Genomic DNA, 26,372 nt, shown 5'->3' on the forward strand with positions numbered 1-26,372 from the left:
AAAAGAGAAACATTCTGTCTTAGTTTGAAATAAAATATTGCTGACAAGAAAGAGACTTCAAAATGAGTTCACATGACACAGCAAAATGAGTTTTAAGACAATATAAAATCTCTTTGCTTCTCTCTGTGTAAAATAAATGTTTCTATCTATTGATCGGAGATCTAAAGTACCTATTGCCATCCTACCAAAGTAGAAAGAAAATATACTTCCAGTAAGTCTAAGAGCTTAATAAAAGTATCTGATTATTACAGTGTAAAATTCCTTTACTGTGATTACCACCTGGCGTATGTGAATATACCTGCTTGTAAATTCATATTTGCTGATAAAACTAAATAGATAAATAAAATAAATCTTTTCACAATATTCTTGATTATTTCTATTAACTACTTAAAATGCTTTAAGGATATTTCATCATATTCTACCTGCTCTGGGAAGGTATTTTAAGAATTTGTCATAGAGAACTGAATGACAACTGAAAGACAAATGGAGTTTCACTGCATGGACTTAAATAAAATTAGTGACTTTCAGATTGGCATGAACTGGGTAGAATTTGAAATATGAGATGAAAAATCTGTAATTATTTACCCTCCTTCTCAACCTATATTTTATTAGTTTCCAAAGGCAGCAGAATGGTACATCAAATACCTCTCTGAACCACAATAAGACAGTTATTCTGTGTTTTTCACTAAAGCTTATGACTTCATCTTTGGAAGCATTTTATGTCTTATTGATGCTAATTGCCAAGTGCTATTCTATTTAAAAGAGCATGTTTTGTATAAAGCCTATCCCTGAGATTTTATCAAAAATTCTTCTAGTCTCTGCATAAAATTCCCATATGAGAAAATAAAGGGTCGGCAAATATTCTTATGCAATTTGGTCTTGTTGGTTTCCCTGAGAGTGAAGTTAATTCTCAATGTTGGGGAGTTTGTTGACTTGGAAAATTTTTTGATTCAAGTTGCCAAAATTATTTTTCCCAAAAGTTTAAAAACAAAACAAGACAAAAGAACTCAAACAAGAACAAGAAACCTCCACATACTAATTCTCATGTAGTAAAATCATGACTTGGTATCAAATCTCAGCTTTGACATAAACAAAGTATGTTAACTTGGGCAAGTCATTTCATCTTTTTTTTTTTTTAGCTTCTGTTTCTTCATCTGCAAAATGGATGCAAACATTATATCTACATATAGGATTGTTGTAAGCATTAGCTGAATAAATTGAGTATGTGCCAGGGAATTTGGTTTCATCAAACTTATTTTTCTTTCCTCTGAGTTCACAGGTGGGCTGCTTTCCTCACCCTCCTTTGCAATTGGATATGGCCATTAGGGGTATGAGTGGAGATAATATGTGTCTTTCCCATATATGGCCTTTAATATCCACTTGCATGACCCACCAATATCTCTTTTTCTCCATCTGCTGATGGAAAGAACTTTTAGGATCAGCTGGTAGCCATGTGGTGGAATTTGCCTGGATTCTTAAATGACCTTGTGGGGTAGATTAGTTGCTAAAGAGGAACATCCACATTAGAATTTGTATGAATCGGGGTACCTGGGTGGTTCAATGGGTTAAGCCACTGCCTTCAGCTTGGTTCATGATCCCAGAGTCCTGGGATGGAGCCCCATGTCAGGCTTCCTGCTACACAGAGGAGTCTGCTTCTCCCCCTCCCCCTGCTCATGCTCTCTCTCTCACTCTCTCTTTCAAATAAATGAATAAAATCTTAAAGAAAAAAAAAGAATTTGTATGAATGAAATATAAACTTATTTGAAAGCCGACAAGTTTTGGGGATTTGGGGGGCGTGGCTGCTAACATTACTAACCCTCACCTGCAAAGAATATAAATTCCTAATTAGACTAAGCGTTCTAGGGAAGCCGTGATCTCTCCCATTCTTTGTGCTCTGCATCATGTGAATGAACGCAGCACTTATCACATGGTAAGGTACTCAAAAGAGGAATGAAAATACGAACCACTAAAAAAATAATTGCAAAGCCGTCTAGACATGCATGCTTTATAAATCACAGCTATTTTCATTGTATTATTTTATTCTGTTACTTATTTTGTTTTATTTATTATATTATTTTATTTGTAGTCAAAAGAATTTAATTTCCTTCTGTGCTGATCATTTTCCTTACTCAGGCTTTTATGCTTTGGGGGGAAGAGTACATTTTCCACCTGACAGATCTGGTCTCTAGCTTCCACACAGAAAAAGCACTCCTAGTCTTTTGTAGAACATGGCTTTTTTTGTCAAAGTATGATTATATTCCAAGACTATTCATTTTAAAGAGTTACTTTTTTCAGGTGAGTTATTATTCAAATCAGTATCAAGTTCTTAGACTCATGCCTGGCACACAGGTAGTACAATCTACATGTTTGTTAAAAAAAAAAAGTAAACTGCCCTCTTTATACTTATTTTGCATTTCTCCTTCTAGTCCAAAACAAATTATTTTTTTCATTTATTTTTAGCTTTCATATGAGGTTGTTTTAACTTATACTTGATGTGACTGCGTCCTATTAAAATTATGTTTGACTTTTGGCACAAAGACACTTCTGTTGGAATTCAAGCCTTATCATGAACATAAGAATTGCTCTTTTTCAAATTGCTGCACAGCATCACTTGCAAGCTTTAGATTCAAGAGTATACTCTAACCATCTCAAAGTGACTTGTAGCATTTCTTCTCAACTCCGTGTTCAGTGACCTTGTACTGGTGGCTTGAAATCAGCCACAGGAGGAGTATTTACACCATGGAAACTGGCAGCTTCTACAAATCAGGACTTTTTAACTTCTCTCAGACACACTGTCTTGTTCTCCAGCTCTTTTTGGGCAGCCAGTTGTTAAACATTTACCAACACATCTCTGTGAAACTGCAGTTTGCAAATGCTACATGAGGTTACACTATAAGACAAACACAAATCTGGGCAGCAGCTGATAGGCAGCAACTCAACCAAAGAAAAGAAAATGGTTCCAGCGTTTCTTCTGTTCATCTGGAAATTTTAATGATGCCTAAAAAATAATAGGCCAGGAGTGCTTGTTGAATAAATTACACAATTTGAAAATAATAATACTTTAGTTAGGATAATAATTGCTAAATTTAATGAGCACCTACTAGATGCCAAAAACTATTTTAACTGATTTATAGAATTCTCAGGAACATGCTATGAGTTAAACATTAACACCTTCATTCGGCATACATAAAATTTGAGGGAGGAAAACCTCAGGGCTAAGAGCTAAATGTATAATTATATTGTTGAATAAATGCTTAATTTATGATTCTGTATATTTCAGATACAACCAACATATCTGACTTTTCCTGAAAAAAATTGGAATATCAAGCAGTAGTCCATCAATTGAATGGCGAATCAAGTGAAGCATAGATGATTTACAGAAAGCATCCCTGTTTTGATGAAGTGTTAAGTATTTAGTTCACCACTTTCTTCTACCCCTGAATATAATTTTACACTTGGTTAATTTGCCCCCGCAGGTTTGTGAGCTTTCTGGTCTCTAGAACCATACTTTCTGAAGTAATACTTGAGCCCAATTCCAAAGCCTGTGCTCTTAACCAATATGATATAATAATGAAAGATTAGTGCATACTATAAATTTAGAGATATCTCAATTTATCTTTGTTGCTATTATTATGTCTAATATGATACATCGATACATATGTACACATTGTTGCACGTATGTCCATGTATTTTAGTACACACACATAAAATCCATACCTTTATAACCGTCAAAAAAACTAATGAATAATGCTTTCAAAACGATTCAGAAAGCATTGATCTGGTTGAAGATATTTCCATCTCAGCACCTGCCTCCTAATTGAGCAAACAGTTCCTATTAAAATTCAGATTCCCAATCTATTCACTCAGTCCAGGCTTCTTATGTATGATGTTGCTATTATATTTCTTGAATACACTTAATGGCTCTGGCATAAATCAAATCCAATCTATACATCTATTATACACATGCATATCAGATAGCAAATACTATTATAATGGTATTGATGTTATTTTAGATGAAGTTTTCCAACTATTTGATTATTATGATGCAAATGTTATGGAGACAGCTGGCTCCTTCCTCATTTCCAGGGAACACAGGAGGGAAGATAGAATGACATAATCAAGACGGAAATCCTCAGCAATTATTTCCAGTGGGTGGAGGTGATGTCTGAAGAACAAAAGAGAACCTTTATACAACAGACCCTTCATCTCTGAGCTGAAACACCTTTCAGCAGCTTCTGACCATTCGACAATTTTGCTTACCTGTCATCCACAAAGACAGCTTGTGGGCTGGGTATTTTGGAGAAAACAAAACAAAACAAAACAAAACAAAACAAAACATGTTCTACCCAAGATGATTTTCCAAGCATACTCATCAGCTTCATTTTCTTATGGACCGAATAGAGGATCAGGAGATGAGTGAAACAGAGGATTTGTAATGTACTTTCATTTCACATAGAAAGACTGTTCTACAGTCAGGCATGGAGAAATTTTCCGTATATTTTAGCCTAAGTCTAAAAATAACTACAGGGGGAAGAAACTAAGAGGCTTTTTAAAAAAAATTCTAAGGCATTTGTATCATTTTAGAATATAGCACACAGACTGCATCGATGCCAGGTATCACTAAACTGTGGTGATGTCACTACCCATACCAGTCAATTCCGCATCCTGCGGGGCTAAGACTTGAACTCTAGCAGCACTGGCCATGCAGGGCCGAGAGGTAAAAGTAGACATTTGTGTTTTCAAGCACAGGTTGCTCGGGTTTGTTGTGGCTTGAAAGACAAATGGCCTCATTCTCAGAGACCCTGTGACTCGTGGACGTTAAAAGTAAGTCCTGAGGCTGGGTTGACAGTTTTTTAAACAGAAGCATTCCAAAATATGTAAACTGCAGTACCTTTTCTTTTTTCTTCCCCAGTGTTCTCTATATGTGTGGAAGCTTGACTAGGATTCAGTGGTGAGTGTTATTTATAAGCATGAGTCATCAGTGCCCTGAAATGGTTAACAAGCAAGCAGCTAACTTACCCAAAGTGAGGAAGCCTCTGGGGAGAATCTGGTTTCCAGATAATAATGACTCATTCTAATATTCTTTTATATAGCAAATAACACATTATAACAAATGATGTCTTCTTCCTTCACACACACACACACACACACACACACACACACACACACACACGCACGGCAGCTAGTGATAAAATAATATGGATACCATTTCTTTATCTGCTTATTGTGTGAATATTTACCAGAACCTCCAGATGTCATAAAGGCTGGAATACTTGATGGTCTATTTGCTTATGTGGTTGCATTAAAGTTGATAGTTAGAAATACAAGGGAGGTCAAAAAATTCAGCAATATTAGCTTCTAACAGTGACTGAAAGGCATGTTCTGTTTTGCTCACAAAGTAATATGATACACTTTACTCCCACCTGCTTCTCTGCACTCTGAATTATATGCTCCTTTCACGCCCACCCACATGGACTCTCTGCTTAATAACTGTTCTACAGTGAATCTCTTGACTGTCCTTTATTCTATGAAATGCATGTCATAATATTTAATGTCATTAAATTGATCCTTATATGATAAGCTGATTAGTTGTTTGAAGCCCCACTGAGAAGTAAAAGAATACATATCAAAGTAATAGTGGTTATTACTAAAATTCAGTCCTAATGAATTTTAAGCTTCAATCAGATTCGTATTTGATAGTGAGGTTACAAATGGAACATCAACAATTATTAAAAACCCAAGAATGTGCATATTATTGAGTGATTGTTTACTATTATGTCTTTCACTTTTAAAGGGCTGATGCGACAGTGTCTCTGCTCATAACATTTCATGGTTATTAATGATGGGATCCTGTGGCATAGACAACTTGCTCTCTTTTCATTCCCAACAGTAACAGAATAGAATATAGAATGACGTAAATAAAACTAAGACCCTAGGCAAATGTTTCTGTGAGGGGTCAAGAATAAAATAAAATTGAAAAATTACTCAGTATCATTTTGTCAAAGCCACAGGAGAGAAAAAGCCTGAATTGAATTGTAGAAGGGAAGAAAACAATACAGTGCCTTAAGTTTCACTTTTGCATTTGCTCTCAGGAAGCATAACTAAAACAGAGTTTCAAATTACAATCAGCTCACTGTAGACTCACTAATTTACCCTCCTAACTACATTCAGAGAACCCTGTGCCCTTTTTTAAATTTCTCTCTAATTTCTTCTCTTACATGGCATTTTAATCGCTATGGCAACTCAAAATTTTTAAAGTGGTCAGGATACAAAAAAAAATTAAGTGAGTTTATTTATATTTTATGTTAAGTGTATCAATGTTTGCAAAGACAGCAAATATCAATTGATCATGTATTATATAACCACGCATTGTCCTATAAGACTAGCATACATTAACTCAATCCTTACAAAAATTCTGTATACTTCATTTTTTTAAATTTCTTGAGCACGAGTATGACTGTTTAAACATATTGAGCATTTAATATTTTTCTAATTAGAAAATAAACCAAAAGAATGCTAGCTAAAAAGTTACTAGCCAGACTCTAGTAAGATCACAAGTACCACCCTTAAATACTTGGGTTAGTCACAGAACATGTGGACTCATCTATTCCAGAGAACAGAATATGGCATGCCCCTTAGCACTTCCCCAGAAGTCCTTAGAATGTCATAAGCTAGAGTCAGAAATCCTTTATTGTGTTATCAGTAAGGCAAGTCACATCCACTGAGATGACTGGAATTAGTTAGGGTGATAGGATTAGAGGATAATTAAAAGACATAGAAAATCAATACTGTTTGTACAGTATTATATGGAAAAGTTCAGGATTAAAACTTCAGCTATGAACCAATGGAACAGGACATTAAAAAATAAGGGATAGAGCAAGGAATCAACCAAGGAGAAAACCTAGAAAAATGGGGACAAAGGAGAAAAATTGTAAACATCATATTTCTGATTATTAAAAAAAGTCTATTTTACAGCGCAAAAGTAAAATATTGCTTAATCCCATTGGTACACTCAGCCATTAACTATAAGGTCATAGGTTTTTAAATTTTGTTTTTCATCTTGATTTTACAACTCTCATTTGGACATTCAGATGAGTTAGTCATGCATATTATGTCATACAAACTTACATGAATTTCTTTTTTTTCTCTTTTGAAGGCAACCCTGTTGGTATCTAAAGAGACATGTAGAACAATGTGACAATTAGAAAGTTCTTGTTACAAGTTATTAATAATTCCCTTTTTAACTCTAGCTAAAGGCATAAACACAATATTAATTTCAAGAAAACTGTAATGTGATATGATGTATCACTAATATGATGGAAAATTATACTGTAAGATTTTTATATATCATTAATGGATTTAATATAATGGGATTTTCATGCAAGATCAAGCATTGTCCATAATGCCTCTGGATAAAAAGCAGTGCTATGTTTTATTCTCATAAATAGCATCATAGACCCATCACACATGATCCTTGAATATGAAGGTTTATAGCCTAAACAGAAAATGTTGCAGCTTCATGATAGGTAGAGTTTAAAGGTTTTTATTAGAAGCTTTATTGATTAGGTTGTGCCTCAGATTAAAAATCCCCTGTAAATTTGGAGAAGCATATGTCTATTATTATTCTATGTTTACCTGTATGTAATTTACGAATAATATTTACATGGATTTTAAAATGACACTTTCTAAAATTTTAATATTTAAGATTCAATTGATGGATTCATTTTAAGCATGATTAACAGTATTCACTTTAAAAGTAAAATTAAACTGTTACATTAACTTAATAGTTTTAAGAAACAGACATTTTATATGAAGAAAAATTAAACACTTTAATTTATTACTGGGATGAGTTGAAATATTCTTTTTCTTTTTTATCTTTTTTTTTTTTAATTTATTTGACAGAGAGAGAGAGAACAAGCAGGGGGAGCGGCAGGCAGAGGGAAAGCAGGCTCCCCACTGAGCAGGGAGCCGGATGCCGGACTCGATCCCAGGACTTGGGATCATGACCCAAGTTGAAAGCAGACACTTAACCAACTCAGCCACCCAGGCGCCCCAACTTCATTTCTCTTAAGGTCACTGATGTCTCTTTTTATTTGTCCTCAGTGAAACCACAGAATTTTCCAAGTTACACCTTTGTCTTATGTGTAATTTTTCAGTGTTGTCTTCTTCAAGGAGAGCAATATACATAATCAGAGAAAAATCCACTGGTTCCTAAGGCAAGTGAAGTCCCATCTAGCTGGAGCTCTGGATACTGCAAAAGTTCACAGGGACCCACTCCAAAGTGGGTCCTTTAATTTGCAAAGGAGTGATCTATGCAAATCTGAGTTTTATGGATCCTGAGAGACCTCTGACAACTTTTTGCAAATATCCCAGATAAATTATCATACTCACTGGACCTCCATAGGAACACCCATAAATTCCCTGTGGGTCTCTTGAGGTTCCTTCTGAATCCTGAATCTTGTAAGGATTGCTTGGTTTAGCCATTTAAAAGCTGATGAGGTTTTTGTATGGAAAAATAATATAGGTTTTATGGCACCTATGAGGCTTCACACTACTTTCTGCAATTAGCACAAATGTTGAATTAACAGAAGAATCGATGGAAAAACTTATCTGGACTGCTCTCAGTTTATGGTTTATCTCTTTCAGGGTTGTTTTGTACCAGTGGCACCCAATTATTTAATGTTGAAGGAGTTGCTGTATTTCTACTAGGTTTTATATCCTTAAGGGGAAATGTAACTGTGGAATGGAGGGGATGAGAATAAAAGTGAAAAGTACTAACATGGGATTCTATTTGGTAAGGGCATGCAGAGGCTTTCAGTATTTCAAAAACAGAAGTTTCTTTCATCAGCTTTGCTCTAGCCTTTCCCTGGCCATCCACAGTAAAATGCCTGCGGACCCCTGGAATTTGTGATCCTTACGAAGACATAGTCAGAGATTGTGACTATACATATCTGTTTTTCATCCATCACTGAGTATTTATGGACCCCTGGTCCAGATCCATTCCTGCGTTTTCCAAGTTACACCTTGGAAATATGGTAAGCCTATAAAACTCTGTGTTTTCATGTACCTTACTTCTAACCTGGAAAGGCTGAACAGTGAGTTCTTGATCTCACAAGAAGTAACATGTTACGTGGAGATGGTTGTACAGTGAAAGATAATTGGAGATATGTCAGAGATCATTTCTACTCGGGGCTGATCGTAGGACCCTGAGAGCATGACCTGAGCCAAAATCAAGAGCCAGCTGCTTAACTGACTGAGCCACCCAGGCACCCCTGTCAGAGATCATTTTGATAACTACTTTGGCTAATATTCAAATTTTGTGAATCTGGCTGAAATCCAAAAACGTATTCCAAGTTGGTCATAATACAATTTTATTGTCATAAATTTTACATATTTTATCACTACATTAGCATCAACTAATAATAACAATATGAATAACAGATAATTATGATAAATATTTATTAAACAATTAATGTATGGCAGGCAACATCCTAGACACATTATATGTATTATCCCATCTAAGTCTCATTACAACCCATGTCAACTCCATTTCAGAAAAAGAAAAGTCCAGTCTTAGAGACACACGTGAATAATAACTAAGGTGGAATTTGAAGCCAGGTAATCTTATTGTAAATCCTGAACATTTTAATCATTAATTATACCACATTGCTTCTCAGCTGTTTTCTTACACCCATAATATAATTTATCCACTTATATTTATTAAGCTTTTAAAATTTCTTTTTCATTCTTTTTTTGCCTTCTTCCTTTTTTTTTTTCTTTAACAAGACAGAATGAAAACTCTTCAGTGGTTTATAACAGACATCTTAGCACTTCTATACAAAAGGACTGTTTACAGTAACAAAAGTGTGGCCTTTCCAGAATTTCTTTCAAGACAAGGGAGTAATTGACAAAGATCTGGTAGCTCTGTTATGCACTGTAACTCATGACCATGTCTCTTCTTTGATGTCTATAGCTCCCTTATATAAAGGATATCAGGCCTCGGGACTCCTCTTGTTTCCATCTCTAACTTCACGAATATTCATTTGAATATTTCCTTTAAGATTTACTGTTTTTAAAATGTTTCTGAATTTATATTCCTTGTCAAGGCAAAGGGAGGAGGATTCTTTTATTTTCATGTCTGAAGATTTTTTTTATTATTTAAAGAGAGGTACATTTCGTGTCTCCAAAGCCATCAGCCTTATAAGTTAATTCTTAGCAAGTTTAGTGCCAAACAAACCTCATTTATATTACTTTTCTTGGGCTTGAAAGACCAACAGTTTTTATGAGAAAATAGATAAGATTTGAGAAAAAAAAAGGGGGGGTTACAGAATTCTCTGTAGGAATTCTCCAGATGGCAAGATATCACACATCAATTCTTCTTTAATATGTATTTCTTCATGCTCGTTCCTAAGAAAATAAAGTAATGCTTCTGATAACCTAAACAAAAATAGTTTTACTCTTTATGTCTGGTACTCTTGACTACTGTGGGTAGTGGTAGAAGCTCGGAAGCTAAGGTCCTTGGCTAACTCGACCACTTCACACCTTGCCTAGGGCATGGCTGTGAACCTGAACCTGACCCTGGTGCCCTCTGTCCCTCACAAACTTCATTTATTCTGAACTATTTTCTGTGATTCTTACATTCATTACTTTCAAATTCCTAGCAACTAATACTTTCTCACTTCTTTCCTTCCTCCCACATTACTTTTCCACATGATGTAAAATCAACTTATTTTATTTTCTTCCTTTTCTTTTTTTAAATTTTGAAATCTTTCTTATGAAGGCATCACTTAATTGTATCAAAAGAATATTCAGATGTCAGCAGGTAAGTGGTCTGTTGTTAATGAGTATTCCATATAAACGTGTGCTAGTGTTTGCATTCTGACAGGTCAAGTCCTCCGCCTACACACTCACAAACACTTAATTGAAAATACTGTTGCTTTGGAGTGAAATGGAAAAATGCAAGCTGGGAGGCTAGGAATATAGTTCTAAGACTTGCTGGTCCATTTAGAAATCCTGAAGAAACAGAATTTGAAAGTTGACTCCACTATTGGAAAGAAGGATCAATTTATCTTTTGCTGCTTTTGAAAATATCACGACAACACCACCTAATTCCCTGTATTGTTAGGTGGACTTAATGTAATATTTGTAAACGTATATTAAAACTTTTTAAGCTTTAGAGGTGCCTGGGTAGCATTGTTGGTTAAGCGTTCAACTCTTGGTTTCCTCTCAGGTCATGATCTCAGGGTAATGAGATTGAGCCCCATGTCGAGCCCTGGTCGAGCCCCAAGTTGGGCCCTGAAATCAGCATGGAGTCTGCTTGAGATTCTCTTTCCCTCTCCCTCTGCCCCTCCCGCTCATTCTCTCTCTCAAATAATGAATAAATAAATATTTTTAAAAATAAAACTTTTTAAGTTGTAAAAGTTTATACAATTATGACATTTTTTATCCTCTTTTTCAGATAAAATAGTTTGTTACAAAGAAAATAGTTTGTTACAAACTACACACCAAAGGTTCTTTTCTTTCTTTTTTTCTTTTTTTAGAGGAAGCGAGAGAAAAGGGTGGGAGGGGCATAGGCAGAGGGAGAGAAAGAATCTTAAGCAGACTCCACCACCCAGTGCAGAGCCCAACACACGGTACCATCTCACAACCCTGAGATCATGACCGGAGCCGAAATCAAGAGTCAGAGGCTTAACAGACTGAGCCACCCAGGCACCCCCAAAGGTTATTTTCTACCCATGGTTTCTATTCATTATGAAAAAGTCAAATATACCCCAAATTTGAAGGTATGGTATGATGAAAATCCAGGTAGTCATCGTTCAGTGTCTCCAATGATCAACTCCTGGTCAATCTTCTGTGTCTGTAGCTTCTCAGGCAAGATTATTATGAAGTAAACCCCAGTCATAGAGCATGATATCTGTAGATATTTCAGTAGGTATTTCTAAGAGATAGGAAAAATGCTATAAAAAATCTTTAACCGTTATCACATCTAAACCAAATTAATAATAATTACGTTAATATCAAATATAAATTAGTATTTATACTTCCTCAATTGTATCATAACTTTCTTTACAGTTTGTTTATTTGATCAGGATCCAGATAAAGTCGCCACACAACAACAGATAGATATCTCTCTTAGTCTCTTACAATCTTTTGGTTTCAACTTACTCTCTATTTCTTGTTTCAAGATTTATGTTCCTGTTACTGTTTAAAAAAAAAAAAGACCATTTGATCCATTTCTATACTTTTTATCTTATTTACTTCAGCTTTATTTACAGTATTTTACAAAAAGCTTTATTAGTTTTACAAATGTGAGACAATTAAAGAATAATTCTTGGAAAGAGCTTACTACATTGTCACACAGTAATGTCTCCGTAATCATTAACTTTGGTATATCCCTGATGACAGTTAAAAGTGATTCTTGCAGGGGTGGAGCAAGATGGCAGAGGAGTAGGAGACCTGGATCTCGTCTGGTCTCAGGAATTCAGCTGAATAGGGATCAAACCATTCTGAACACCTACGAACTCAACAAGAGATCGAAGAAGAGAGTAGCAACTCTCTGAACAGAGAAGCAACCACTTACTGGAAGGTAGGACGTGCGGAGAAGTGAATCCGAGGCGATATTCAGGAGGATAGATGGCGGGGGAGGGGGCCTCCGTCGGCCGCTTCTGGCAAGTGATAGAGCCGTGGAGCACAAAATCGGAACTTTTAGAAGTCGGCTCCGCTGAGGGACGTCGTTGCAGTGGCTAAGCGAGGGTGGAACCCTCGCGGGACAGTGTGGTCTCAGGACCCTCGGGGTCACGGAAAAACCAAGGGTGACTGAGTGCAGCAGAGCTCCCAGGTATTGGAGTGGGGAAGCCGGCTGCAGAGATGGAGCCGAGGCGCGGGTTTGCAGCTCAGGGTTGCCATAAACTGTGATCCGCAGCCCACTCGGGCCACTGCCCCTCCAGCAGGGACCCAACAAGCAGCAGAGCTGGGGAGACTCCCCTTCCTCCCCCGGGAGGAGCAGCGCGGGAGCGCACCGCAGGGATCTGCTGGGTTTGGAGACTCCACACGGGGTTGGGTGCCAGAGGTAGAAACACTTGGTCACAGGCCCGGTGAGCACTGAGTGCTGCCGGAGACCAGGGAGATGGGAGTGACTGCTTTTCTCTGGGGGCGCACTGAGGAGCAGGGCCCCGAGTTCTCAGCTCCTCCGGGTGGAGATTGGGAGGCCACCATTTTCACCCTGGTCCTCCAAAGCTGTACGAGAGCTTGCAGGGAACAAAAGCTCCTGAGAGCAAACCCGAGCAGCTTGCTTAGCCGGGACTGACAAGGGCGGGGCAATACTGCCTCCGGCAAAGACATTTGGAAACCACAGCAACAGGCCCCTCCTCCAGAAGATCAGCACGAACAGCCAGCAAGCCCAGACCAAGTTTACCGATCAAGGAGAACGGGAGAACTCCAGCGCTAGGGGAATACTGCACATAGAATTCATGGCTTTTTTTTAACCATGATTCGTTAGTTTTTCAAAGTTAATTTTTTAACTGTTTTTTTTTTTTTTTAATTTTTCTTTTTCCCTTTTCAACCAATATCTTATCAATCCCTTTTTTAAAAAAACATTTTTTATTTTTCATTTTTAGAGTCATATTTTATCCCTTCATAGTAGTTACCCTTATTTTTGGCATATATATATAGGTTGTTCTCTCTTTAAAATTTTAAGATACAGTTTCTTCCAACAGATCAAAATATACCCTAAATCACTAGTGTATGGCTTTGTTCTAGTCTCCTGCCTGATCGCATTCTCTCCTTTTTTTTTTTAAATCTTCTTTCTTTTTTCAAACAACTTCTTCTTATCAATTCCTTTTATAAAATCTTTTATAATTTTCATCTTTACAGTCATCTTCCATCCCTTCATTGTATCAACCCTTGTTTTGTACATACATAAATCTTTCTTCCTTTAAAATTTTAGGAGGCACTTTTGTCTAACAGAACAAAATACGCCCAAAATCTAGTGTGTGGCACTGATCTATGCACTAGCCTGATCATATTTGACCATATTCTGTTTTTTTCTGTATTGTTCTGTTTTTGTTTTTATCTTTTTCTTTTTTTCTCTTTTTTTTTCTTTCTTTCCCTTTCTTTTCCCCTGGTTTCAGGTCTTTTCTGATTTGTATAGAGTATATTTGCTGGGGACGTTGTTAACCTGTTAGCATTTTGTTCTCTCATTCATCTCTTCTCCTCTGGACAAAATGACAAGACGAAAAAAATCACCTCAGCAAAAAGAACAAGAGGTAGTACCATCAGCCAGGGACCTACTCAATACGGACATTAGTACGATGTAGGACCTCGAGTTCAGAATCATGACTTTACTAGCTGGGCTTGAAAAAAGCATGGAAGTTATTAGAGGAAACCCTTTCTGGAGAAATACAAGAACTAAAATCTAACCAAGTTGAAATCAAAAAAGCTATTAATGAGGTGCAATCAAAAATGGGGGCACTAACTGCTAGGATAAATGAGGCAGAAGAGAGAATAGTGATATAGAAGACCAAATGATGGAAAATAAAGAGGCTGAGAAAAAGAGAGAGAAACAACTATAGGATCACGAGGGCAGAATTCGAGAATAAGCGATATGATAAGACAAAACAACATTAGAATAGTTGGGATCCCAGAAGAAGAAGAAAGAGAGAGAGGAGCAGCAGGTATATTGGAGCAAATAGTTACAGAGAACTTACCTAATGTAAGGAAGGAAACAGGTATCAAAATCCAGGAGGCACAGAGAACCCCTCTCAAAATCAATAAAAATAGGTCAACACCCCGACATCTAATAGGAAAGCTTATGAGTCTCAGAGACAAAGAGAAAATCCTGAAAGCAGCTCGGGAGAAGAGATATATAACCTATAATGGTAGAAATATTAGATTGGCAACAGACCTATCCACAGAGACCTGGCAGGCTAGAAAGGACTGGCATGATAACTTCAGAGTACTAAACGAGAAAAATATGCAGCCAAGAATACTATATCCAGCTAGGTTGTCATTGAAAATAGAAGGAGAGATAAAAAGCTTCCAGGACAAACAAAAACTAAAGGAATTTGTGAACACGAAACCAGCCCTCCAAGAAATATGAAAGGGGTCCTCTAAGCAAAGAGAGAGCCTAAAAGCAACATAGACCAGAAAGGAACACAGACAATATACAGTAACAATCACCTTACAGACAATACAATAGCACTAAATTCATAGCCTTCAATAGTTACCCTGAATGTAAGTGGGCTAAATGCCCCAATCAAAAGACACAGGCTATCAGATTGGATTAAAAAACAAGACGCATCAATATGCTGTATGCAGGAGACTCATTTTAGACCCAAAGACACCCCCAGATTGAAAGCGAGGGGGTGGAAAACAATTTACCATGCTAATGGACACCAAAAGAAAGCTGGGGTGGCAATCCTTATATCAGACAAATTAGATTTTAAAACAAAGACTGTAATAAGAGATGAAGAAGGACACTATATCCTACTTAAAGGGTCTATCCAACAAGAAGATCTAACAATTGTAAATATCTATGCCCCTAACATGGGAGCAGCCAATTTTATAAGGCAATTAATAACAAAAGCTAAGAAACACACTGACAACAATAGAATAATAGTGGGGGACTTTAACACCCCCCTGACTGAAATGGACAGGTCATCTAAGCAAAAGATCAACAAGGAAATAAAGACTTTAAATGACACACTGGACCAAATGGACTTCACAGACATATTCAGAACATTCCATCCCAAAGCAACGGAATACACATTCTTCCCTAGTGCCCATGAAACATTCTCCAGAATTAATCACATCCTAGGTCACAAATCAGGTCTCAACAGGTACCAAAAGATTGGGATCATTCCCTGAATATTTTCAGACCACAATGCTTTGAAACTAGAACTCAATCACAAAAGGAAAGTTGGAAAGAACTCAAATACATGGAGGCTAAAGAGCATCCTACTAAAGAATGGATGGGTCAACCAGGAAATAAAAGAAGAATTAAAAAAATTCATGGAAACCAATGAAAATGAAAACAAAACTGTTCAAAATCGTTGGGATACAGCAAAGGCAGTCCTGAGAGGAAAGTATATAGCAATACAAGCCTTTCTCAAGAAACAAGAAAGGTCTCAAATACACACCCTAACCCTACACCTAAAGGAGCTATAGAAAGAACAGGAAATAAAGTCTAAACCCAGCAGGAAATGAGAAATCATAAAGATCAGAGCAGAAATCAATGAACTAGAAACCAAAAGAACAGTAGAACAGATCAACGAAACTAGGAGCTGGTTCTTTGAAAGAATGAACAAGATTGATAAACCCCTGGCCAGACTTACCAAAAAGAAAAGAGAAATGACCCAAATCCACAAAATCATGAATGAAAAAGGAGAGATTACAACCAACACCAAAGAAATATAAACAATTACAAGATCATATTATGAGCAACTCTATGCCAGCAAATTAGATAACCTGGAAGAAATGGGTGCATTCCTAGAGATGTATCAACTACCAAAATTGAACCAGGAAGAAATAGAAAACCTGAACAGACCTATAACCACTAAGGAAATTGAAGCAGTCATCAAAAATCTCCCAACAAACAAAAGCCCAGGGCCAGATGGCTTCCCAGGGGAATTCTATCAGACATTTAAAGAAGAATTAATACCTATTCTCCTGAAACTCTTCCAAAAAATAGAAACGGAAGGAAAACTTCCAAACTCATTTTATGAGGCCACCATTACCTTGATCCCCAAACCAGCCCAAGAGTCCATCAAAAAGGAGAATTACAGACCAATATCCTTGATGAACATGGATGCAAAAATTCTCACCAAAATACTAGCCAATAGGATCCAACAGTACATTAAAAGGATTATTCACCATGACCAAGTGGGATTTATCCCTGGGCTGCAAGGATGGTTCAACATCCGCAAATCAATCAACGTGATACAATACATTAACAAAAGAAAGAACGAGAATCATATGATCCTCTCAATAGATGCAGAAAAAGCATTTGACAAAGTATAGCATCCTTTCTTGATCAAAACTCTTCAGAGTATAGGGATAGAGGGTACATACCTCAATATCATAAAAGCCATCTATGAAAAACCCTCAGCGAATATCATTCTCAATGGGGAAAAGCTGAGAGCTTTTCCCCTAAGGTCAGGAATGCAGCAGGGATGTCCACTATCACCACTGCTGTTCAACATAGTATTAGAAGTCCTAGCCACAGCAATCAGACAACAAAAAGAAATCAAAGGCATCCAAATCGGCAAAGAGGAAGTCAAACTCTCACTCTTTGCAGATGATATGATACTGTATGTGGAAAACCCAAAAGACTCCACCCCAAAACTGCTAGAACTCATACAGGAATTCAGTAAAGTGGCAGGATATAAAATCAATGCACAGAAATCAGTGGCATTCCTATACACCAACAACAGGACAGAAGAGAGACAAATCAAGGAGTCGATTCCGTTTACAATTGCACCCAAAACCATAAGATACCTAGGAATAAATTTAACCAAAGAGGTAAAGGATCTGTATTCAGAAAACTATAAAATACTCATGAAAGAAATTGAAGAAGACACAAAGAAATGGAAAAACGTTCCATGCTCATGGATTGAAAGAACAAACATTGTGAAGATGTCAATGCTATCTAGAGCAATCTACACATTCAATGCAATTCCCATCAAAATACCATCCACTTTTTTCAAAGAAATGGAACAAATAATCCTAAAATTTGTGTGGAACCAGAAGAGACCCCGAATAGCCAGAGGAATGTTGAAAAAGCAAAGCAAAGCTGGTGGCATCACAATTCCGGACCTCCAGCTCTATTACAAAGCTGTCATCATCAAGACAGTATGGTACTGGCACAAAAACAGACACATCGATCAATGGAACAGAATAGAGAGCCCAGAAATGGACCCTCAACTCTATGGTCAACTTATCTTTGACAAAGCAGGAAAGAATGTCCAATGGAAAAAAGACAGTCTCTTCAACAAATGGTGTTGGGAAAATTGGACAGCCACATGCAGAAGAATGAAACTGGACCATTTCCTTACACCACACACAAAAATAGCCTCCAAATGGTTGAAAGACCTAAACGTGAGACAGGAGTCCATCAAAATCCTAAAGGAGAACACAGGCAGCAAACTCTTTGACCTCAGCCGCAGCAACTTCTTCCTAGAAACATCGACAAAGGTAAGGGAAGCAAGGGCAAAGATGAACTATTGGGATTTCATCAACATAAAAAGCTTTTGCACAGCAAAAGAAACAGTCAACAAAACCAAAAGACAACCTACCGAATGGGAGAAAATATTTGCAAATGACATATCAGATAAAGGGCTAGTATCCAAAATCTAAAAAGAACTTATCAAACTCAACACCCAAGGAACAAATAATCCAATCAAGAAATGGGCAGAAGACATCAATAGACATTTTCCCAAAGAAGACATCCAAATGGCCAACAGACACATGAAAAAGTGCTCAACATCGCTCGGCATCAGGGAAATCCAAATCAAAAGCTCAATGAGATACCATCTGACACCAGTCAGAATGGCTAAAATTAACAAGTCAGGAAACCACAGATGTTGGCGGGGATGCGGAGAAAGGGGAACCCTTCTACACTGTTGGTGGGAATGCAAGCTGGTGCAACCACTCTGTAAAACACTATGGAGGTTCCTCAAACAGTTGAAACAGAGCTACCATACGATCCAGCAATTGCACTACTGGGTATTTACCACAAAGATACAAATGTAGGGATCTGAAGGGGTATGTGCACCCCAATGTTTATAGCAGCAATGTCCACAATAGCCAAACTGTAGAAAGAGCCAAGATGTCCATCGACAGATGAATGGATAAAGAAGAGGTGGTATATATACACAATGGAATATTATGCAGCCATCAAAAGGAATGAAATCTTGCCATTTGCAATGACGTGGATGGAACTGGAGGGTGTTATGCTGAGTGAAATAAGTCAATCTGAGAAATACATGTATCATATGACCTCACTGATATGAGGAATTCTTTTTTTTTTTAAAGATTTTATTTATTTATTTGAGAGAGAGAATGAGATAGAGAGAGAGAGCATGAGAGGGGAGAGGGTCAGAGAGAGAAGCAGACTCCCCGCCGAGCAGGGAGCCCGATGCGGGACCCGATCCCGGGACTCCAGGATCATGACCTGAGCTGAAGGCAGTTGCTTAACCAACTGAGCCACCCAGGCGCCCGGTATGAGGAATTCTTAATCTCAGGAAACAAACTGAGGGTTGCTGGAGTGGTCGGGGGGTGGGAGGGATGGGGTGGCTGGGTGATAGACATTGGGGAGGGTATGTGCTATGGTGAGCACTGTGAATTGTGCAAGACTGTTGAATCGCAGATCTGTATTTCTGAAACAAATAATACAACATATGTTGAGAAAAAAGAAAAAGAAGAAGATAGCAGGAGGGGAAGAATGAAGGGGAGTAAGTCAGAGGGGGAGACGAACCATGAGAGACGATGGAACCTGAAAAACGAACTGAGGGTTCTAGAGGGGAGGAGGGTGGGGGGATGGGTTAGCCTGGTGATGGGTATTAAAGAGGGCACATTCTGCGTGGAGCACTGGGTGTTATGCACAAACAATGAATCATGGAACACAACATCAAAAACTAATGATGTAATGTATGGTGATTAACATAACAATAAAAAATTTAAAAAAAAAGTGATTCTTGCTACTCTAAGCAGAAACCAAAGGCAGATCCAGAGTTGACATGGAGTAATCTGGAGTAGTGTCAGTCTTGTGGGTGAAATTGTTTCCCCCACAAAGATATGTTGAAGTTCTAACCTGTGGTACCTCTGAACATGACCTTATTAGGAAATACTAGTATCTTTAAAGATGTAATCAGGTTCAGTGGAGGTCATGCACAGTTAAGGTGGACTTTGTTGAAATTCTGAAACTACTACCCATAAATAAAGTTGAAAATTGTATGGAAACGTTTTCTTAGTGAAGGAAAGATACAATAATACAGAGTTTACTGAAGTTTTAGAATATCCTTTTATTTTTTTAGTCTGATTAATGTTAAGAATTGTAGCAGCCTAAAATCAAAGGGATGCTTTATTCTTTTGTCATGGACAAGTCTGAAGGTGAGCAGCCAAGTTGATAGGGGCATCAACACTCTTCAGAGAGTTAGGTTACCTCCATCTCTGTCCTTCACCATTCTAACTTGTGGTTGTGCCTTCCGGTCACCACAATGGCTACTGCAACAGTCATTACACAACAGATTCAAGCCTAAGAGAGAAAGAAAAGTGAAATAATTAAAAAGAAGGACTTTTCACCTGAGTTACCAATTTTAAGAAAACCGCCTTCCCAGAGTGCCTGCATTTTCATATACACATCATTGGCTGGAACTTGGTCACCTGGTTACATCTAGCTATTCATCCATAAAATATGGAGAAAAACCATCCAGAACATGTATTGGTTTAGTATCACACAGAACAAACTTATTTCTGAAGTTCTGAAGATGAATGCTTGTAACTAAATTGAATTACTCCAGATGCTGTTTACAATCTAGGAATCAAGACTACATTTGAGACTCTCCTATGAACAACTGGATGAATTTGACCATGTCAATTCCATGATATGGTCAATTTTTTTCCAATGATATCTGAAATATCTATTCTTCCCTCAGCTCCCTTTTATACTAGCTTGAACACATTTTGTTTAGCACTTTTACAAATACTCTGTCTTCTCCCCCTCCCACCTCTCTCTCTCTGTCTCTCTGTTTCTCTCTCTCTCAATCTTTCTCAAAATCTCTCAGCACTTTGAAGATTCATTTTTTTCTTGCCCAGGATCTGAATTCACACACTTCTTGGTGGGGATTCAATAAGTATTTGCTTGGTTAATGAATTAATCATTTTAAAGGAAATCTAAATATGCCCACATTCAAACAGGATCATATATTATGTATTTTCACATACAAAAATTTTGATATTATAAACACAGTAACTCTTTCTGGTGACATACTTAATTGATATACTTAGTATCAAATTCTCTAAAATGAAGCTTTCTTTGCTCATTTGACTATAAAACAAAAATAGACTTAATTGATCCACTCTCAAAGCAAAGCACTATAAATCTTAGTTAGGTAGTCCCTGAAGGATTACACGCAATCTCCTGACAATGAAAATGGCTACAATTAAGTAGGGACTTCCTTCATCAAAGTTTAAGGTAATTATAAAAGTGACTATAAAATATAAAAGAGAATAGTACTTTACAAAACACACACATTAAATAAAGAAGGAAAAAGGGAAGTTCTCCCATTCCCTTATGAATTTACCTCAAAGGCTTGTGCAAATCAATTCACAACTCAAAAAAAATTTTTGTCAAGCTAGCATGCTATCTTCTTCACTGATATAGAAAGTGTGGATAATTCTAATTATACTCAGTGAGTCAGTTTCTCAAACAGAGAACCCTTGCACTAGAAATATCAGCTAACATTATAGCAGAAACAGGTTTTATTGGTAAACTGGTCCATTAACTAACATATTGAATAATAGAAATGGGGTCCCATTGTGAAATTAAAGATACTTGAGGTATATGGATTGAATAAATATATTTTCAAGGCTCTACTAAAATTTATATAAATAGGGTTAAATTAAGAATCCATGCAAGCCTAGAACATTTACTCTTAGGGATGGTAGGTAAAGTTTTATTGCTAACAGTCCTATGTCCAAAGATTAGGTTGGAAGATTTCTGGTGCCTTATGCTGACTAAAAGGATAATCTAAGCCTGCTTCTAGGATCTTGCCCTAGCTGACTCAATTGAATTTTTTTATGCAAGGTGTTGTCAGAGCACATGCAATTGCAAAGAATTAGATTGTATCAAGATTAAAGAACAGGCTGTATGGACTCTTTCAGTGTTTTGTTAATATGTGATTAGTAAATGACTGCATGTGTGATAGAAATAAACCTGAGATCTCCTTTCACTGGTAGTTAGATGAGTCTTGGGGAGTGTATGTAGCAAACCCACATCCCACCTTTGTCAATATTATAACTAAAAAACAAACAAACACCTAAGTGTTGTGCATAATGAAATTTTCTTGAGTCACTTCACAGTATCAGTGCATTTTTCTCTAAATTATATAGTCTTAACACATAGATTTCATGTATATGTGGTTCTAAGAAACTTGGATCATATTAAATATGTCAAAAATCTATAAATACTTCAAGAACATAATTTTTCAATTGTTTATGGTCAGTCTTAGAGACCAATTGTTTTCTTCTGATACATAAACATGGTTTTCACTGAAATCTGATCTTCTCATTTAAAAAAATGAATAAGACAATGCTTCATTTAAACATGATGAGCAGAACCACAAATTGGACACCCTTGTCAACGGGTGTACCCCATGGTTGAAGAACAAATTTGGATAGAATTACTCAACCTCATTGGAAGTTTCAGTGGGGTGTACACATACACCCTAGCAAATGTGAAATGGTGAGTAAGCCTCTTGAAACAAAGCCATGCCTTTGTTCAAATGTGTTCAAATATAAAGTCAACTTGTTCATTTTTATTTCTACAGCACAATTTGATGGAAATGAGTCACTCCATTCACTGTTATAAGAATAGTTTAAAGGAGACTCAAGTCTGATGTCACTCTTTTTTTAAGTCCTAGTTTTTCTTTAAGCACATTTTGCCCACTAACATTACTCACCAAGCCTTAGAGCAAGGGAAAAATGAGTAAATTTTGAGAAAAAAAAAAACTAATAATGGATTTTGGAAGAGAAGGATTTCATCTGGAAAATAAGAGTAAAGGTAAAATTGTTCAATATTTTATGGCTTAAAAAAAGGCAATTGTGCCCACAAATAGGAAGAACATTTATTCATTCACATTCAGCAAATGCATAGTATATTTCTGGGACTTGTCTAGGATCTGGAAAACTCAAGAATACACTGGAGAGATGTGGTCTCTGACTTTCCATTGCTTATGATATAGTAACAGCACCAATAACAATAACAACAACCAGGAAGTGTTATAATGGATGAATTGAGGGGTGTTATGGATCCCTATGGCAGAAGATCTCATCCATCTTTTAGGGGTTGAGGAAACCTACTTAGAAAAAGTAACTTCTACACTGAGTCATAATGGTATAAAAAGTTAGCTAGTGAGGTTGGTATGATGGCTGGAGGAGAATGGATTAATTTAGAGAGTAATGCATCTGTGAAAGTCCAAAGGAAAGAAGGAATGAGGCATTCTAGGGACTAAAATAAAGTCAATACGACAGGAGCGTGAAATGTAATGAGAAGAATGGAAAGCGATAACACCAGAAAGGTATGCAGGCCCTGGGCCTATTAGGACCTCAAGAGACATGATAAGGAGATATGTCTTTGTTCTAAGAGCAATGAGGAGCTACTGAAGATTGGAAGCAAGTAGATAACTTAATCATATTTTTATTTTAGAAACATCACTCTGGCAGCCCATAGGAAAATGGAATAGAATGTGATTATTAGCAATTGTAAGAGTATATACATAAATCATAATATTGTTGAATTTTTAATTTTTTAAGACCTACACTAGGACAATTTTCTGAAAGTTTTAACTTATCTCTATAGTTTTTTATTTCTTTTCAATTGAAGTTTTTTCCTGTTTGAATCTCCTTATCTTATAAATAAAATACTCTTCCAAATTCAAGTAAATGGCTTTTTAACTGGTTGGTTAATATTTGACGTGAATTTTTATTGTTTGAACTTCAGGTTATAGAAAATATCAAACAATCAAAAAGTCATCAGACTTCTTTCACTTAGGATGCAGAAAGACACAAGAGAAAATCATTACAATGAAACAGATAATTTACAAAAGCATACTGTCTTTTAAAACTTTCAGAAAGTCGAGGTTACAAGACCACTGCAATAACTGAATTCCAAAGACTGACAAGTCTCTCCAAAGATGAACAAGATACGTTAATTTTAAAACTTTTGACAGCTGGTGGGGGGAGAGTGGCCTTCGTAATAATAGTTATAATTAAATCAGCTTAAATTATAACTAAATCTTAAATGTTGAGTATGAGCTAATATATTATAAGTTTAGAATAATTAGGAGCCCTGAAGATATTTTGCGTGAATGTTGAAGCTCCTTTCAGTGGGCTTCTGTATTGATAAGAAAGATCTGAGGCAGGGCTAGAGACTGGAAGGAGTCTTCATTACAGGACTAGGTACGAAGAAAGTGACTGGCTATCACTGGGGTCTAGGTATTACACATTCCCTGCTTTGGGGACCCTTTGACATATAAAGCAAGGTTCTCAGACCAGTAGGGGAAGGGTAACAAAATTCCTTTGTACTAGGGCCTAAATAAAGATAGGCTACTCCTGGGGGGGAGGGGGGAAGTAAATCCAATTACATTTAGAAGTGGCTAGGAAGAACTCCTGGGTCCGTTATTCTCCCCCAGCACAGAACAAGGGTCTCCTATCATTGGAGAGAAGTCATAAAACAACCTCTTCTCCAAAACACACTAGAGGTAAAAAGTGGAGTCTGGCTGGATGCCATAGTGAGAAAGGACAGTAATGCTAAGATGGTACTGACTGAGGCTGGGGCAGAATCATGAACGTAGCATGTGTAACAAGAAACAGAAGGCTAGTGATGAAGAGGGTAAGAGTGTGCAGAAGGACTCGATCTGTGGCACAAAGGTGCAGGAGCTGCTGAAGTCTGAGATTGGAATACAAACACAAGGAGAAACCCAACCACAGGAGGAATTTGAAGCCTATAGTATTCCAAAGATAAAGTTGTTACCACAGGGGCGCCTGGATGGTTCTCTCGGTTAAGCATCCGACTCTTGATTTCTGCTCAGGTGATGATCTCGGAGTCCTGGGATCAAGCCCCATGTCAGGTTCTGCACTCAGCGGGGAGTGTGCTCAAGGATTTTCTCACTCCTTCTGCCCCTCCCTCTGCTCACGCTTTATCACTCAAATAAATAGATAACTTAAAAAAATTGCTACCACAAATCCCCAACCTATCTCAAACACATATTTGATTGCCAACTCTCCACTTTAATGGCTTGACAGAGGAATTGGGGTGCCCATTATTAGGGATAAATACTCTTGACTTTAGTTTCTATTGTCCTTCTGCACTTGACGTTTAGCAAACAATAAAGTTATGGGATACACAGAAAATAAAAATAAAAAAACCCCACAAACATTAATCATGAAATATAGTAATTGAAAACACCAGACTCATAGGAAACTCAAATATAATATCTATTAGACTGGATCTTTAAAATAATGATTAGCATGTTAAAGGATTTAATAAAAAAGAAATAAAACATATATAAATAGATTTGCAATTATAAGAGAGTGATAAAAACCACAGAAAATGTCAGATGGAAATGCTAGGTATAAAAATATGTGATCAAGATTAAGAATTAAAAATTTTAAGAAAACAGTTTATATCATCCAAAAAAGATTAAGAATTTATTTGATGAATCATTAGCAGACTAGATACAGCTGAAAAAAATAATCAGTAAATACACTTGAAAATAGGCTAATAAAAATTATACAATATGGAACACACAGAAGAAAAGATCAGTAAAAAAAAGAACAGAATATTCAAGAGCTGTGTGATGATGTCAACCTGTTGACATATTTATAAGTTAAAGTCTCTAAAAGAGAAAAAGATTTGAACAGAAGAAATATCTGAAAAGACAGTGCTCATTTTCCCATATTAATAAATGGTTACAAACCACAGATCCAAGTAGCTCATAGAACTACGTGCAAGATAAATAAAAAGGAAAAGAATACAAGAAAGAGAAAAAAGTAAAAAAGACAAAAGAAAATCCCTTAGACATAATAACAAAGTAATAACTGGAGATAAACTCTTGAAGGCAACCAAAATACATAAAAATACAGCAGGATTTTGATTATGAATGAAGCCATCCAGAAGACAAGGGAGCAATACTTTTTAAATACTAAAGGAAAAAAAAAAAAGAGTAAAACTGTCAACTAAAAATTCTATACCCATTATTCCACGCCCAATAATAAAATCTTCCAAAAAAAAAAAAAGTACAAATGTAAAGTAAAAACTTTTTTCCCCAAATACTAAAAAAAAAAAGCAGAGGGAATTCACTGCTAGCAGACTTAGAGTATAAGAAATATTTAAATAACTTTTTCAAGGATAAGAAATATAATATCAAATAGAAATGGATATTTAGGAGAATGAATAGAGAGTACTGCCAATGACAAACATAAGAGTAAACATGAATTTTTCTCTCTTATATTTAATCACTTTAAAATATAATTAACTGTCTGTATTGGTTTTCACACGTTGCTGTTACAAGTTCTCATGAACTGAATGACTTAAAACAAAGAAATTTATTCTCTTTCAATTCTGGAAGGCAACAAGTCTAAAATCAAACTGTAGG

This window comes from Zalophus californianus, chromosome 7 (assembly GCF_009762305.2).
Source record: "Zalophus californianus isolate mZalCal1 chromosome 7, mZalCal1.pri.v2, whole genome shotgun sequence".
NCBI lineage: Eukaryota > Metazoa > Chordata > Mammalia > Carnivora > Otariidae > Zalophus > Zalophus californianus.